Source organism: Triturus cristatus, chromosome 12 (assembly GCF_964204655.1).
Source record: "Triturus cristatus chromosome 12, aTriCri1.1, whole genome shotgun sequence".
NCBI classification, from domain to species: domain Eukaryota; kingdom Metazoa; phylum Chordata; class Amphibia; order Caudata; family Salamandridae; genus Triturus; species Triturus cristatus.
The window spans coordinates 249470111-249483968 of record NC_140595.1 but is presented as its reverse complement, the minus strand read 5'-3'; positions in this window follow the sequence as shown (position 1 = coordinate 249483968).

The window sequence follows — 13858 nt, the reverse complement described above, 5'->3', positions numbered from 1 at the left end:
CTTACTCTGGCCTAATAGCTAAGGTCTTAGACTCGTACTCTGGCCTAATAGCTAAGGTCTTAACTCTTACTCTGGCCTACTGGTTAAGGTCTTAACTCTTACTCTGGCCTACTGGTTAAGATCTTAACTCTTACTCTGGCCTAATAGCTAAGGTCTTAGACTCGTACTCTGGCCTAATGGTTAAGGTCTTAACTCTTACTCTGGCCTAATAGCTAAGGTCTTAGACTTGTCCTCTTGCCTAATAGCTAAGGTCTTAACTCTTACTCTGGCCTACTGGTTAAAGTCTTAACTCTTACTCTGGCCTACTGGTTATGGTCTTAACTCTTACTCTGGCCTACTGGTTAAGGTCTTAACTTGTACTCCGGCCTAATAGCTAAGGTCTTAGACTCGTACTCTGGCCTACTGGTTAAGGTCTTAACTCTTACTCTGGCCTAATAGCTAAGGTCTTAACTCTTACTCTGGCTGAATAGCTAAGGTCTTAGACTCGTACTATGGCCTACAGGTTAAGGTCTTAACTCTTACTCTGGCCTAACAGCTAAGGTTTTAACTCTTACTCTGGCCTACTGGTTAAGGTCTTACCTCTTTCTCTGGCCTAATAGCTAAGGTCTTAAGTCTTACTCTGGCCTAATAGCTAAGGTCTTAGACTCATACTCTGGCCTAATGGTTAAGGTCTTAACTCTTACTCTGGCCTTCTGGTTAAGGTCTTAACTCTTACTCTGGCCTAATAGCTAAGGTCTTAGACTCGTACTCTGGCCTAATGGTTAAGGTCTTAGACTCTTACTCTGGCCTAATAGCTAAGGTCTTAACTCTTACTCTGGCCTAATAGCTAAGGTCTTAGACTTGTACTCTGGCCTACTGGTTAAGGTCTTAACTCTTACTCTGGCCTAATCGCTAAGGTCTTAGACTTGAACTCTGGTCTAATGGTTAAGGTCTTAACTCTTACTCTGGCCTAATAGCTAAGGTCTTAGACTCGTACTCTGGTCTAATGGTTAAGGTCTTTAACTCTTACTCTGGCCTACTGGTTAAGGTCTTAACTCTTACTCTGGCCTAATAGCTAAGGTCTTAGACATGTACTATGGCCTACAGGTTAAGGTCTTAACTCTTACTCTGCCCTACTGGTTAAGGTCTTAACTCTTACTCTGGCCTGATAGCTAAGGTCTTAGACTCGTACTATGGCGTACAGGTTAAGGTCTTAACTCTTACTCTGGCCTACTGGTTAAGGTCTTAACTCTTACTCTGGCCTAATAGCTAAGGTCTTAACTCTTACTCTGGCCTAATAGCTAAGGTCTTAGACTCGTACTATGGCCCAATAGCTAAGCTCTTAGAATCGTACTATGGCCTACAGGTTAAGGTCTTAACTCTTACTCTGGCCTACTGGGTAAGGTCTTAACTCTTACTCTGGCCTAATAGCTAAGGTCGTAGACTTGTACTCTGGCCAACAGGTTAAGGTCTTAACTCTTACTCTGGCCTAATAGCTAAGGTCTTAACTCTTACTCTGGCCTACAGTTTAAGGTCTTAACTCTTACTCTGGCCTAATAGATAAGGTCTTAACTCTTACTCTGGCCTACTGGTTAAGGTCTTAACTCTTACTCTGGGCTAATAGCTAAGGTCTTAACTCTTACTCTGGCCTAATAGCTAAGGTCTTAACTCTTACTCTGGCCTAATAGCTAAGGTCTTAACTCTTACTCTGGCCTACAGTTTAAGGTCTTAACTCTTACTCTGGCCTAATAGATAAGGTCCTAACTCTTACTCTGGCCTAATGGCTAAGGTCTTAGACTCGTACTCTGGCCTAATGGTTAAGGTCTTAACTCTTACTCTGGCCTACTGGTTAAGGTCTTAACTCTTACTCTGGGCTAATAGCTAAGGTCTTAACTCTTACTCTGGGCTAATAGCTAAGGTCTTAACTCTTACTCTGGCCTAATAGCTAAGGTCTTAACTCTTACTCTGGCCTAATAGCTAAGGTCTTAGACTCGTACTCTGGCCTAATAGCTAAGGTCTTAGAGTCGTACTCTGACCTACTGGTTAAGGTCTTAACTCTTACACTTGCCTAATAGCTAAGGTCTTGGACTCGTACTCTGGCCTAATGGTTAAGGTCTTAAATCTTACTCTGGCCTACTGGTTAAGGTCTTAACACTTACTCTGGCCTAATAGCTAAGGTCTTAACTCTTACTCTGGCCTAATAGCTAAGGTCTTAGACTCGTACTCTGGCCTAATGGTTAAGGTCTTAACTCTTACTCTGGCCTAATAGCTAAGGTCTTAACTCTTACTCTGGCCTAATAGCTAAGGTCTTAACTCTTTCTCTGGCCAAATGGTTAAGGTCTTAACACTTACTCTGGCCTAATAGCTAAGGTCTTAACTCTTACTCTGGCCTAATAGCTAAGGTCTTAGACTCTTACTCTGGCCTACTGGTTAAAGTCTTAACTCTTACTCTGGCCTACTGGTTAAGGTCTTAACGCTTACTCTGGCCTAATAGCTAAGGTCTTGGACTCGTACTCTGGCCTAATGGTTAAGTTCTTAAATCTTACTCTGGCCTACTGGTTAGGGTCTTAACTCTTACTCTGGCCTAATAGCTAAGGTCTTAGAATCGTACTCTGGCCTAATCGTTAAGGTCTTAACTCTTACTCTGGCCTACTGGTTAAGGTCTTAACTCTTACTTTGGTCTACTGGTTAAGGTCTTAACTCTTACTCTGGCCTAATAGCTAAGGTCTTAGACTCGTACTCTGGCCTACAGGTTAAGGTCTTAACTCTTACTCTGGCCTAATAGCTAAGGTCTTAAACTCGTACTCTGGCCTAATAGCTAAGGTCTTAACTCTTACTCTGGCCTCCTGGATAAGGTTTTAACTCTTACTCTGGCCTAATAGCTAAGGTCTTAGACTCGTACTCTGGCCTACAGGTTAAGGTCTTAACTCTTACTCTGGCCTAATAGCCAAGGTCTTAAACTCGTACTCTGGCCTAATAGCTAAGGTCTTAACTCTTACTCTGGCCTACTGGTTAAGGTCTTAACTCTTACTCTGGCCCACTGGTTAAGGTCTTAACTCTTACTCTGGCCCAATAGCTAAGGTCTTAGACTCGAACTCTGGCCTAATAGCTAAGGTCTTAGACTCGTACTCTGGCCTAATGGTTAAGTTCTTAACTCTTACTCTGGCCTAATAGATAAGGTCTTAGACTCATACTCTGGACTAATGGTTAAGGTCTTAACTCTTACTCTGGCCTACTGGTTAAGGTCTTAACTCTTACTCTGGCCTAATAGCTAAGGTCTTAGACTCGTACTTTGGCCTTATGGTTAAGGTCTTAACAATTACTCTGGCCTAATAGCTAAGGTCTTAACTCTTACTCTGGCCTAATAGCTAAGGTCTTAGACTCGTACTCTGGCCTACTGGTTAAGGTCTTAACTCTTACTCTGGCCTAATCGCTAAGGTCTTAGACTTGTACTCTGGTCTAATGGTTAAGGTCTTAACTCTTACTCTGGCCTAATAGCTAAGGTCTTAACTCTTACTCTGGCCTAATAGCTAAGGTCTTAGACTTGTACTCTGGCCTACTGGTTAAGGTCTTAACTCTTACTCTGGCCTAATCGCTAAGGTCTTAGACTTGAACTCTGGTCTAATGGTTAAGGTCTTAACTCTTACTCTGGCCTAATAGCTAAGGTCTTAGACTCGTACTCTGGTCTAATGGTTAAGGTCTTTAACTCTTACTCTGGCCTACTGGTTAAGGTCTTAACTCTTACTCTGGCCTAATAGCTAAGGTCTTAGACATGTACTATGGCCTACAGGTTAAGGTCTTAACTCTTACTCTGCCCTACTGGTTAAGGTCTTAACTCTTACTCTGGCCTGATAGCTAAGGTCTTAGACTCGTACTATGGCGTACAGGTTAAGGTCTTAACTCTTACTCTGGCCTACTGGTTAAGGTCTTAACTCTTACTCTGGCCTAATAGCTAAGGTCTTAACTCTTACTCTGGCCTAATAGCTAAGGTCTTAGACTCGTACTATGGCCCAATAGCTAAGCTCTTAGAATCGTACTATGGCCTACAGGTTAAGGTCTTAACTCTTACTCTGGCCTACTGGGTAAGGTCTTAACTCTTACTCTGGCCTAATAGCTAAGGTCGTAGACTTGTACTCTGGCCAACAGGTTAAGGTCTTAACTCTTACTCTGGCCTAATAGCTAAGGTCTTAACTCTTACTCTGGCCTACAGTTTAAGGTCTTAACTCTTACTCTGGCCTAATAGCTAAGGTCTTAGACTTGTCCTCTTGCCTAATAGCTAAGGTCTTAACTCTTACTCTGGCCTACTGGTTAAAGTCTTAACTCTTACTCTGGCCTACTGGTTATGGTCTTAACTCTTACTCTGGCCTACTGGTTAAGGTCTTAACTTGTACTCCGGCCTAATAGCTAAGGTCTTAGACTTGTACTCTGGCCTACTGGTTAAGGTCTTAACTCTTACTCTGGCCTAATAGCTAAGGTCTTAACTCTTACTCTGACTGAATAGCTAAGGTCTTAGACTCGTACTATGGCCTACAGATTAAGGTCTTAACTCTTACTCTGGCCTAACAGCTAAGGTTTTAACTCTTACTCTGGCCTACTGGTTAAGGTCTTACCTCTTTCTCTGGCCTAATAGCTAAGGTCTTAACTCTTACTCTGGCCTAATAGCTAAGGTCTTAGACTCATACTCTGGCCTAATGGTTAAGGTCTTAACTCTTACTCTGGCCTTCTGGTTAAGGTCTTAACTCTTACTCTGGCCTAATAGCTAAGGTCTTAGACTCGTACTCTGGCCTAATGGTTAAGGTCTTAACTCTTACTCTGGCCTAATAGCTAAGGTCTTAACTCTTACTCTGGCCTAATAGCTAAGGTCTTAGACTTGTACTCTGGCCTACTGGTTAAGGTCTTAACTCTTACTCTGGCCTAATCACTAAGGTCTTAGACTTGAACTCTGGTCTAATGGTTAAGGTCTTAACTCTTACTCTGGCCTAATAGCTAAGGTCTTAACTCTTACTCTGGCCTAATAGCTAAGGTCTTAGACTCGTACTATGGCCCAATAGCTAAGCTCTTAGAATCGTACTATGGCCTACAGGTTAAGGTCTTAACTCTTACTCTGGCCTACTGGGTAAGGTCTTAACTCTTACTGTGGCCTAATAGCTAAGGTCGTAGACTTGTACTCTGGCCAACAGGTTAAGGTCTTAACTCTTACTCTGGCCTAATAGCTAAGGTCTTAACTCTTACTCTGGCCTACAGTTTAAGGTCTTAACTCTTACTCTGGCCTAATAGATAGGGTCTTAACTCTTACTCTGGCCTACTGGTTAAGGTCTTAACTCTTACTCTGGCCTACTGGTTAAGGTCTTAACTCTTACTCTGGCCTACTGGTTAAGGTCTTAACTCTTACTCTGGCCTAATAGCTAAGGTCTTAACTCTTACTCTGGCCTACAGTTTAAGGTCTTAACTCTTACTCTGGCCTAATAGATAAGGTCCTAACTCTTACTCTGGCCTAATGGCTAAGGTCGTAGACTCGTACTCTGGCCTAATGGTTAAGGTCTTAACTCTTACTCTGGCCTACTGGTTAAGGTCTTAACTCTTACTCTGGGCTAATAGCTAAGGTCTTAACTCTTACTCTGGCCTAATAGCTAAGGACTTAACTCTTACTCTGGCCTAATAGCTAAGGTCTTAGACTCGTACTCTGGCCTAATAGCTAAGGTCTTAGAGTCGTACTCTGGCCTACTGGTTAAGGTCTTAACTCTTACTCTTGCCTAATAGCTAAGGTCTTGGACTCGTACTCTGGCCTAATGGTTAAGGTCTTAAATCTTACTCTGGCCTACTGGTTAAGGTCTTAACACTTACTCTGGCCTAATAGCTAAGGTCTTAACTCTTACTCTGGCCTAATAGCTAAGGTCTTAGACTCGTACTCTGGCCTAATGGTTAAGGTCTTAACTCTTTCTCTGGCCTAATAGCTAAGGTCTTAACTCTTACTCTGGCCTAATAGCTAAGGTCTTAACTCTTTCTCTGGCCAAATGGTTAAGGTCTTAACACTTACTCTGGCCTAATAGCTAAGGTCTTAACTCTTACTCTGGCCTAATAGCTAAGGTCTTAGACTCGTACTCTGGCCTACTGGTTAAAGTCTTAACTCTTACTCTGGCCTACTGGTTAAGGTCTTAACGCTTACTCTGGCCTAATAGCTAAGGTCTTGGACTCGTACTCTGGCCTAATGGTTAAGTTCTTAAATCTTACTCTGGCCTACTGGTTAGGGTCTTAACTCTTACTCTGGCCTAATAGCTAAGGTCTTAGAATCGTACTCTGGCCTAATCGTTAAGGTCTTAGACTCGTACTCTGGCCTACAGGTTAAGGTCTTAACTCTTACTCTGGCCTAATAGCTAAGGTCTTAAACTCGTACTCTGGCCTAATATCTAAGGTCTTAACTCTTACTCTGGCCTCCTGGATAAGGTTTTAACTCTTACTCTGGCCTAATAGCTAAGGTCTTAGACTCGTACTCTGGCCTACAGGTTAAGGTCTTAACTCTTACTCTGGTCTAATAGCCAAGGTCTTAAACTCGTACTCTGGCCTAATAGCTAAGGTCTTAACTCTTACTCTGGCCTACTGGTTAAGGTCTTAACTCTTACTCTGGCCCACTGGTTAAGGTCTTAACTCTTACTCTGGCCCAATAGCTAAGGTCTTAGACTCGAACTCTGGCCTAATAGCTAAGGTCTTAGACTCGTACTCTGGCCTAATGGTTAAGGTCTTAACTCTTACTCTGGCCTAATAGATGAGGTCTTAGACTCATACTCTGGACTAATGGTTAAGGTCTTAACTCTTACTCTGGCCTACTGGTTAAGGTCTTAACTCTTACTCTGGCCTAATAGCTAAGGTCTTAGACTCGTACTTTGGCCTAATGGTTAAGGTCTTAACAATTACTCTGGCCTAATAGCTAAGGTCTTAACTCTTACTCTGGCCTAATAGCTAAGGTCTTAGACTCGTACTCTGGCCTACTGGTTAAGGTCTTAACTCTTACTCTGGCCTAATCGCTAAGGTCTTAGACTTGTACTCTGGTCTAATGGTTAAGGTCTTAACACTTACTCTGGCCTAATAGTTAAGGTCTTAGACTCGTACTCTGGTCTAATGGTTAAGGTCTTAACTCTTACTCTGGCCTACTGGTTAAGGTCTTAACTCTTACTCTGGCCTAATAGCTAAGGTCTTAGACATGTACTATGGCCTACTGGTTAAGGACTTAACTCTTACTCTGGCCTACTGGTTAAGGTCTTAACTCTTACTCTGGCCTGATAGCTAAGGTCTTAGACTCGTACTATGGCGTACAGGTTAATGTCTTAACTCTTACTCTGGCCTACTGGTTAAGCTCTTAACTCTTACTGTGGCCTACTGGTTAAGGTCTTAACTCTTACTCTGGCCTAATAGCTAAGGTCTTAGACTCGTACTCTGGCCTTCAGGTTAAGGTATTAACTCTTACTCTGGCCTACTGGTTAAGGTCTTAACTCTTACTCTGGCCTAATAGCTACGGTCTTAGACTCGTACTCTGGCCTAATGGTTAAGGTCTTAACTCTTACTCTGGCCTAATAGCTAAGGTCTTAACTCTTACTCTGGCCTAATAGCTAAGGTCTTAACTCTTACTCTGGCCTAATAGGTAAGGTATTAGACTTGTACTTTGGCCTAATAGCTAAGGTCTTAGACTCGTACTCTGGCCTAATAGCTAAGGTCTTAACTCTTACTCTGGCCTACTGGTTAAGGTCTTAACTCTTCCTCTGGCCCACTGGTTAAGGTCTTAACTCTTACTCTGGCCTAATAGCTAAGGTCTTAGACTCGAACTCTGGCCTAATATCTAAGGTCTTAGACTCGTACTCTGGCCTAATGGTTAAGGTCTTAACTCTTACTCTGGCCTACAGGTTAAGGTCTTAACTCTTACTCTGGCCTAATAGCTAAGGTCTTAGACTCATACTCTGGCCTAATGGTTAATGTCTTAACTCTTACTCTGGCCTGCTGGTTAAGGTCTTAACTCTTACTCTGGCCTAATAGCTAAGGTCTTAGACTTGTTCTCTGGCCTAATGGTTAAGGTCTTAACTCTTACTCTGGCCTAATAGCTAAGGTCTTAACTCTTACTCTGGCCTAATAGCTAAGGTCCTAGACTCGTATTATGGCCTACAGGTTAAGGTCTTAACTCTTACCCTGGCCTACTGGTTAAGGTCTTAACTCTAACACTGGCCTAATAGATAAGGTCTTAGACTCGTACTCTGGCCTATTAGCTAAGGTCTTAGACTCGTACTCTGGCCTAATGGTTAAGGTCTTAACTCTTACTCCAGCCTAATGGTTAAGGTCTTAGACTCATACTCTGGCCTAACGGTTAAGGTCTTAACTCTTACTCTGGCCTAATAGCTAAGGTCTTAGACTCGTACTCTGGCCTAATGGTTAAGGTCTTAACTTTTACTCTGGCCTATTAGCTAAGGTCTTAACTCTTACTCTGGCCTAATAGCTAAGGTCTTAGACTTGTACTCTGGCCTACTGGTTAAGGTATTAACTCTTACTCTGGCCTAATCGCTAAGGTCTTAGACTCGTACTCTGGTCTAATGGTTAAGGTCTTAACTCTTACTCTGGCTTACTGGTTAAGGTCTTAACTATTACTCTGGCCTAATAGCTAAGGTCTTAGACATGTACTATGGCCTACAGGTTAAGGTCTTAACTCTTACTCTTGCCTACTGTTTAAGGTCTTAATTCTTACTCTGGCCTGATAGCTAAGGTCTTAGACTCGTACTATGGTGTACAGGTTAAGGTCTTAACTCTTACTCTGGCCTAATAGCTAAGGTCTTAACTCTTACTCTGGCCTAATAGCTAAGGTCTTAGACTCGTACTATGGCCTAATAGCTAAGGTCTTAACTCTTACTCTGGACTACAGGTTAAGGTCTTAACTCTTACTCTGGCCCACTGGTTAAGGTCTTAACTCTTACTCTGGCCTAATTGCGAAGGTCTTAGACTCGAACTGTGGCCTAATAGCTAAGGTCTTAGACTCGTACTCTGGCCTAATGGTTAAGGTCTTAACTCTTACTCTGGCCTACTGGTTAAGGTCTTAACTCTTACTCTGGCCTAATAGCTAAGGTCTTAGACTCGTACTCTGGCCTAATGGTTAAGGTCTTAGCTCTTACTCTGGCCTACTGGTTAAGGTCTTAACTCTTACTCTGGCCTAATAGCTAAGGTCTTAGACTCGTACTCTGGCCTAACGGTTAAGGTCTTAACTCTTACTCTGGCCTAATAGCTAAGGTCTTAACTCTTACTCTGGCCTAATAGCTAAGGTCCTAGACTCGTACTATGGCCTACATGTTAAGGTCTTAACTCTTACCCTGGCCTACTGGTTAAGGTCTTAACCCTAACTCTGGCCTAATAGATAAGGTCTTAGACTCGTACTCTGACCTAATAGCTAAAGTCTTAGACTCGTACTCTGGCCTAATGGTTAAGGTCTTAACTCTTACTCTGGCCTACTGGTTAAGGTCTTAACACTTACTCCGGCCTAATGGTTAAGGTCTTAACTATTACTCTGGCCTACTGGTTAATGTCTTAACTCTTACTCTGGCCTAATAGCTAAGGTCTTAGAATCGTACTATGGCCTACAGGTTAAGGTCTTAACTCTTACTCTGGCCTACTGGGTAAGGTCTTAACTCCTACTCTGGCCTAATAGCTAAGGTCGTAGACTCGTACTCTGGCCAACAGGTTAAGGTCTTAACTCTTACTCTGGCCTAATAGCTAAGGTCTTAACTTTACTATTGCCTTCAGGTTAAGGTCTTAACTCTTACTCTGGCCTAATAGCTAAGGTCCTAACTCTTACTCTGGCCTAATGGCTAAGGTCTTAGACTCGTACTCTGGCCTAATGGTTAAGGTCTTAACTCTTACTCTGGCCTACTGGTTAAGGTCTTAACTCTTACTCTGGGCTAATAGCTTAGGTCTTAACTATTACTCTGGCCTAATAGCTAAGGTCTTAACTCTTACTCTGGCCTAATAGCTAAGGACTTAGACTCGTACTCTGGCCTACTGGTTAAGGTCTTAACTCTTACTCTGGCCTAATAGCTAAGGTCTTAACTCTTACTCTGGCCTAATAGATAAGGTCTTAGACTCGTACTGTGGCCTAATGGTTAAGGTCTTAATTCTTACTCTGGCCTACTGGTTAAGGTCTTAACTCTTACTCTGGCCTAATAGCTAAGGTCTTAACTCTTACTCAGGCCTAATAGCTAAGGACTTAGACTCATACTCTGGCCTACTGGTTAAGGTCTTAACTCTTACTGACCTAATAGCTAAGGTCTTAGACTCGTACTCTGGCCTACAGGTTAAGGTCTTAACTTTTACTCTGGCCTACTGGTTAAAGTCTTAACTCTTACTCTGGCCTGATAGCTAAGGTCTTAGAATCGTACTAAGGCCTACAGGTTAAGGTCTTAACTCTTACTCTGGCCTACTGGGTAAGGTCTTAACTCTTACTATGGCCTAATAGCTAAGGTCGTAGACTCGTACTCTGGCCAACAGGTTAAGGTCTTAACTCTTACTCTGGCCTAATAGCTAATGTCTTAACTCTTACTATTGCCTTCAGGGTAAGGTCTTAACTCTTACTCTGGCCTAATAGCTAAGGTCCTAACTCTTACTCTGGCCTAATGTCTAAGGTCTTAGACTCGTACTCTGGCCTAATGGTTAAGGTCTTAACTCTTACTCTGGCCTACTGGTTAAGGTCTTAACTCTTACTCTGGGCTAATAGCTTAGGTCTTAACTCTTACTCTGGCCTAATAGCTAAGGTCTTAACTCTTACTCTGGCCTAATAGCTAAGGACTTAGACTCGTACTCTGGCCTACTGGTTAAGGTCTTAACTCTTACTCTGGCCTACTGGTTAAGGTCTTAACTCTTACTCTGGCCTAATAGCTAAGGTCTTAACTCTTACTCTGGCCTAATAGATAAGGTCTTAGACTCGTACTGTGGCCTAATGGTTAAGGTCTTAACTCTTACTCTGGCCTACTGGTTAAGGTGTTAACTCTTACTCTGGCCTAATAGCTAAGGTCTTAACTCTTACTCAGGCCTAATAGCTAAGGTCTTAGACTCATACTCTGGCCTACTGGTTAAGGTCTAAACTCTTACTGACCTAATAGCTAAGGTCTTAGACTCGTACTCTGGCCTACAGGTTAAGGTCTTAACTCTTACTCTGGCCTACTGGTTAAGGTCTTAACTCTTACTCTGGCCTAATAGCTAAGGTCTTAACTCTTACTCTGGCCTAATAGCTAAGGTCTTAGACTTGTACTCTGGCCTAATGGTTAAGGTCTTAACTCTTACTCTGGCCTAATAGCTAAGGTCTTAACTCTTACTCTGGCCTAATAGCTAAGGTCTTAACTCTTTCTCTGGCCGAATGGTTAAGGTCTTAACACTTACTCTGGCCTAATAGCTAAGGTCTTAACTCTTACTCTGGCCTAATAGCTAAGGTCTTAGACTCGTACTCTGGCCTACTGGTTAAAGTCTTAACTCTTACTCTGGCCTACTGGTTAAGGTCTTAACGCTTACTCTGGCCTAATAGCTAAGGTCTTGGACTCGTACTCTGGCCTAATGGTTAAGTTCTTAAATCTTACTCTGGCCTACTGGTTAGGGTCTTAACTCTTACTCTGGCCTAATAGCTAAGGTCTTAGAATCGTACTCTGGCCTAATCGTTAAGGTCATAACTCTTACTCTGGCCTACTGGTTAAGGTCTTAACTCTTACTTTGGTCTACTGGTTAAGGTCTTAACTCTTACTCTGGCCTAATAGCTAAGGTCTTAGACTCGTACTCTGGCCTGCAGGTTAAGGTCTTAACTCTTACTCTGGCCTAATAGCTAAGGTCTTAAACTCGTACTCTGGCCTAATAGCTAAGGTCTTAACTCTTACTCTGGCCTCCTGGATAAGGTTTTAACTCTTACTCTGGCCTAATAGCTAAGGTCTTAGACTCGTACTCTGGCCTACAGGTTAAGGTCTTAACTCTTACTCTGGCCTAATAGCCAAGGTCTTAAACTCGTACTCTGGCCTAATAGCTAAGGTCTTAACTCTTACTCTGGCCTACTGGTTAAGATCTTAACTCTTACTCTGGCCCACTGGTTAAGGTCTTAACTCTTACTCTGGCCCAATAGCTATGGTCTTAGACTCGAACTCTGGCCTAATAGCTAAGGTCTTAGACTCGTACTCTGGCCTAATGGTTAAGGTCTTAACTCTTACTCTGGCCTAATAGCTAAGGTCTTAGACTCATACTCTGGCCTAATGGTTAAGGTCTTAACTCTTACTCTGGCCTACTGGTTAAGGTCTTAACTCTTACTCTGGCCTAATCGCTAAGGTCTTAGACTTGTACTCTGGTCTAATGGTTAAGGTCTTAACACTTACTCTGGCCTAATAGCTAAGGTCTTAGACTCGTACTCTGGTCTAATGGTTAAGGTCTTAACTCTTACTCTGGCCTACTGGTTAAGGTCTTAACTCTTACTCTGGCCTAATAGCTAAGGTCTTAGACATGTACTATGGCCTACAGGTTAAGGTCTTACCTCTTACTCTGGCCTACTGGTTAAGGTCTTAACTCTTACTCTGGCCTGATAGCTAAGGTCTTAGACTCGTACTATGGCGTACAGGTTAAGGTCTTAACTCTTACTCTGGCCTACTGGTTAAGCTCTTAACTCTTACTCTGGCCTACTGGTTAAGGTCTTAACTCTTGCTCTGGCCTAATAGCTAAGGTCTTAGACTTGTACTCTGGCCTTCAGGTTAAGGTCTTAACTCTTACTCTGGCCTACTGGTTAAGGTCTTAACTCTTACTCTGGCCTAATAGCTAAGGTCTTAACTCTTACTCTGGCCTAATAGGTAAGGTCTTAGACTCGTACTTTGGCCTAATAGCTAAGGTCTTAGACTCGTACTCTGGCCTAATAGCTAAGGTCTTAACTCTTACTCTGGCCTACTGGTTAAGGTCTTAACTCTTCCTCTGGCCCACTGGTTAAGGTCTTAACTCTTACTCTGGCCTAATAGCTAAGGTCTTAGACTCGAACTCTGGCCTAATAGCTAAGGTCTTAGACTCGTACTCTGGCCTAATGGTTAAGGTCTTAACTCTTACTCTGGCCTACAGGTGAAGGTCTTAACTCTTACTCTGGCCTAATAGCTAAGGTCTTAGACTCATACTCTGGCCTAATGGTTAATGTCTTAACTCTTACTCTGGCCTACTGGTTAAGGTCTTAACTCTTACTCTGGCCTAATAGCTAAGGTCTTAGACTCGTACTCTGGCCTAATGGTTAAGGTCTTAACTCTTACTCTGGCCTAATAGCTAAGGTCTTAACTCTTACTCTGGCCTAATAGCTAAGGTCCCAGACTCGTATTATGGCCTACAGGTTAAGGTCTTAACTCTTACCCTGGCCTACTGGTTAAGGTCTTAACTCTAACTCTGGCCTAATAGATAAGGTCTTAGACTCGTACTCTGGCCTATTAGCTAAGGTCTTAGACTCGTACTCTGGCCTAATGGTTAAGGTCTTAACTCTTACTCCAGCCTAATGGTTAAGGTCTTAACTCTTACTCTGGCCTACTGGTTAAGGTCTTAACTCTTACTCTGGCCTAATAGCTAAGGTCTTAGAATCGTACTATGGCCTACAGGTTAAGGTCTTAACTCTTACTCTGGCCTACTGGGTAAGGTCTTAACTCTTACTCTGGCCTAATAGCTAAGTTCTTAGACTCGTACTCTGGCCAACAGGTTAAGGTCTTAACTCTTACTCTGGCCTAATAGCTAAGGTCTTAACTCTTACTCTGGCCTACAGGTTAAGGTCTTAACTCTTACTCTGGCCTAATAGCTAGGGTCCTAACTCTTACTCTGGCCTAATGGCTAAGGTCTTAGACTCATACTCTGGCCTAATGGTTAAGGT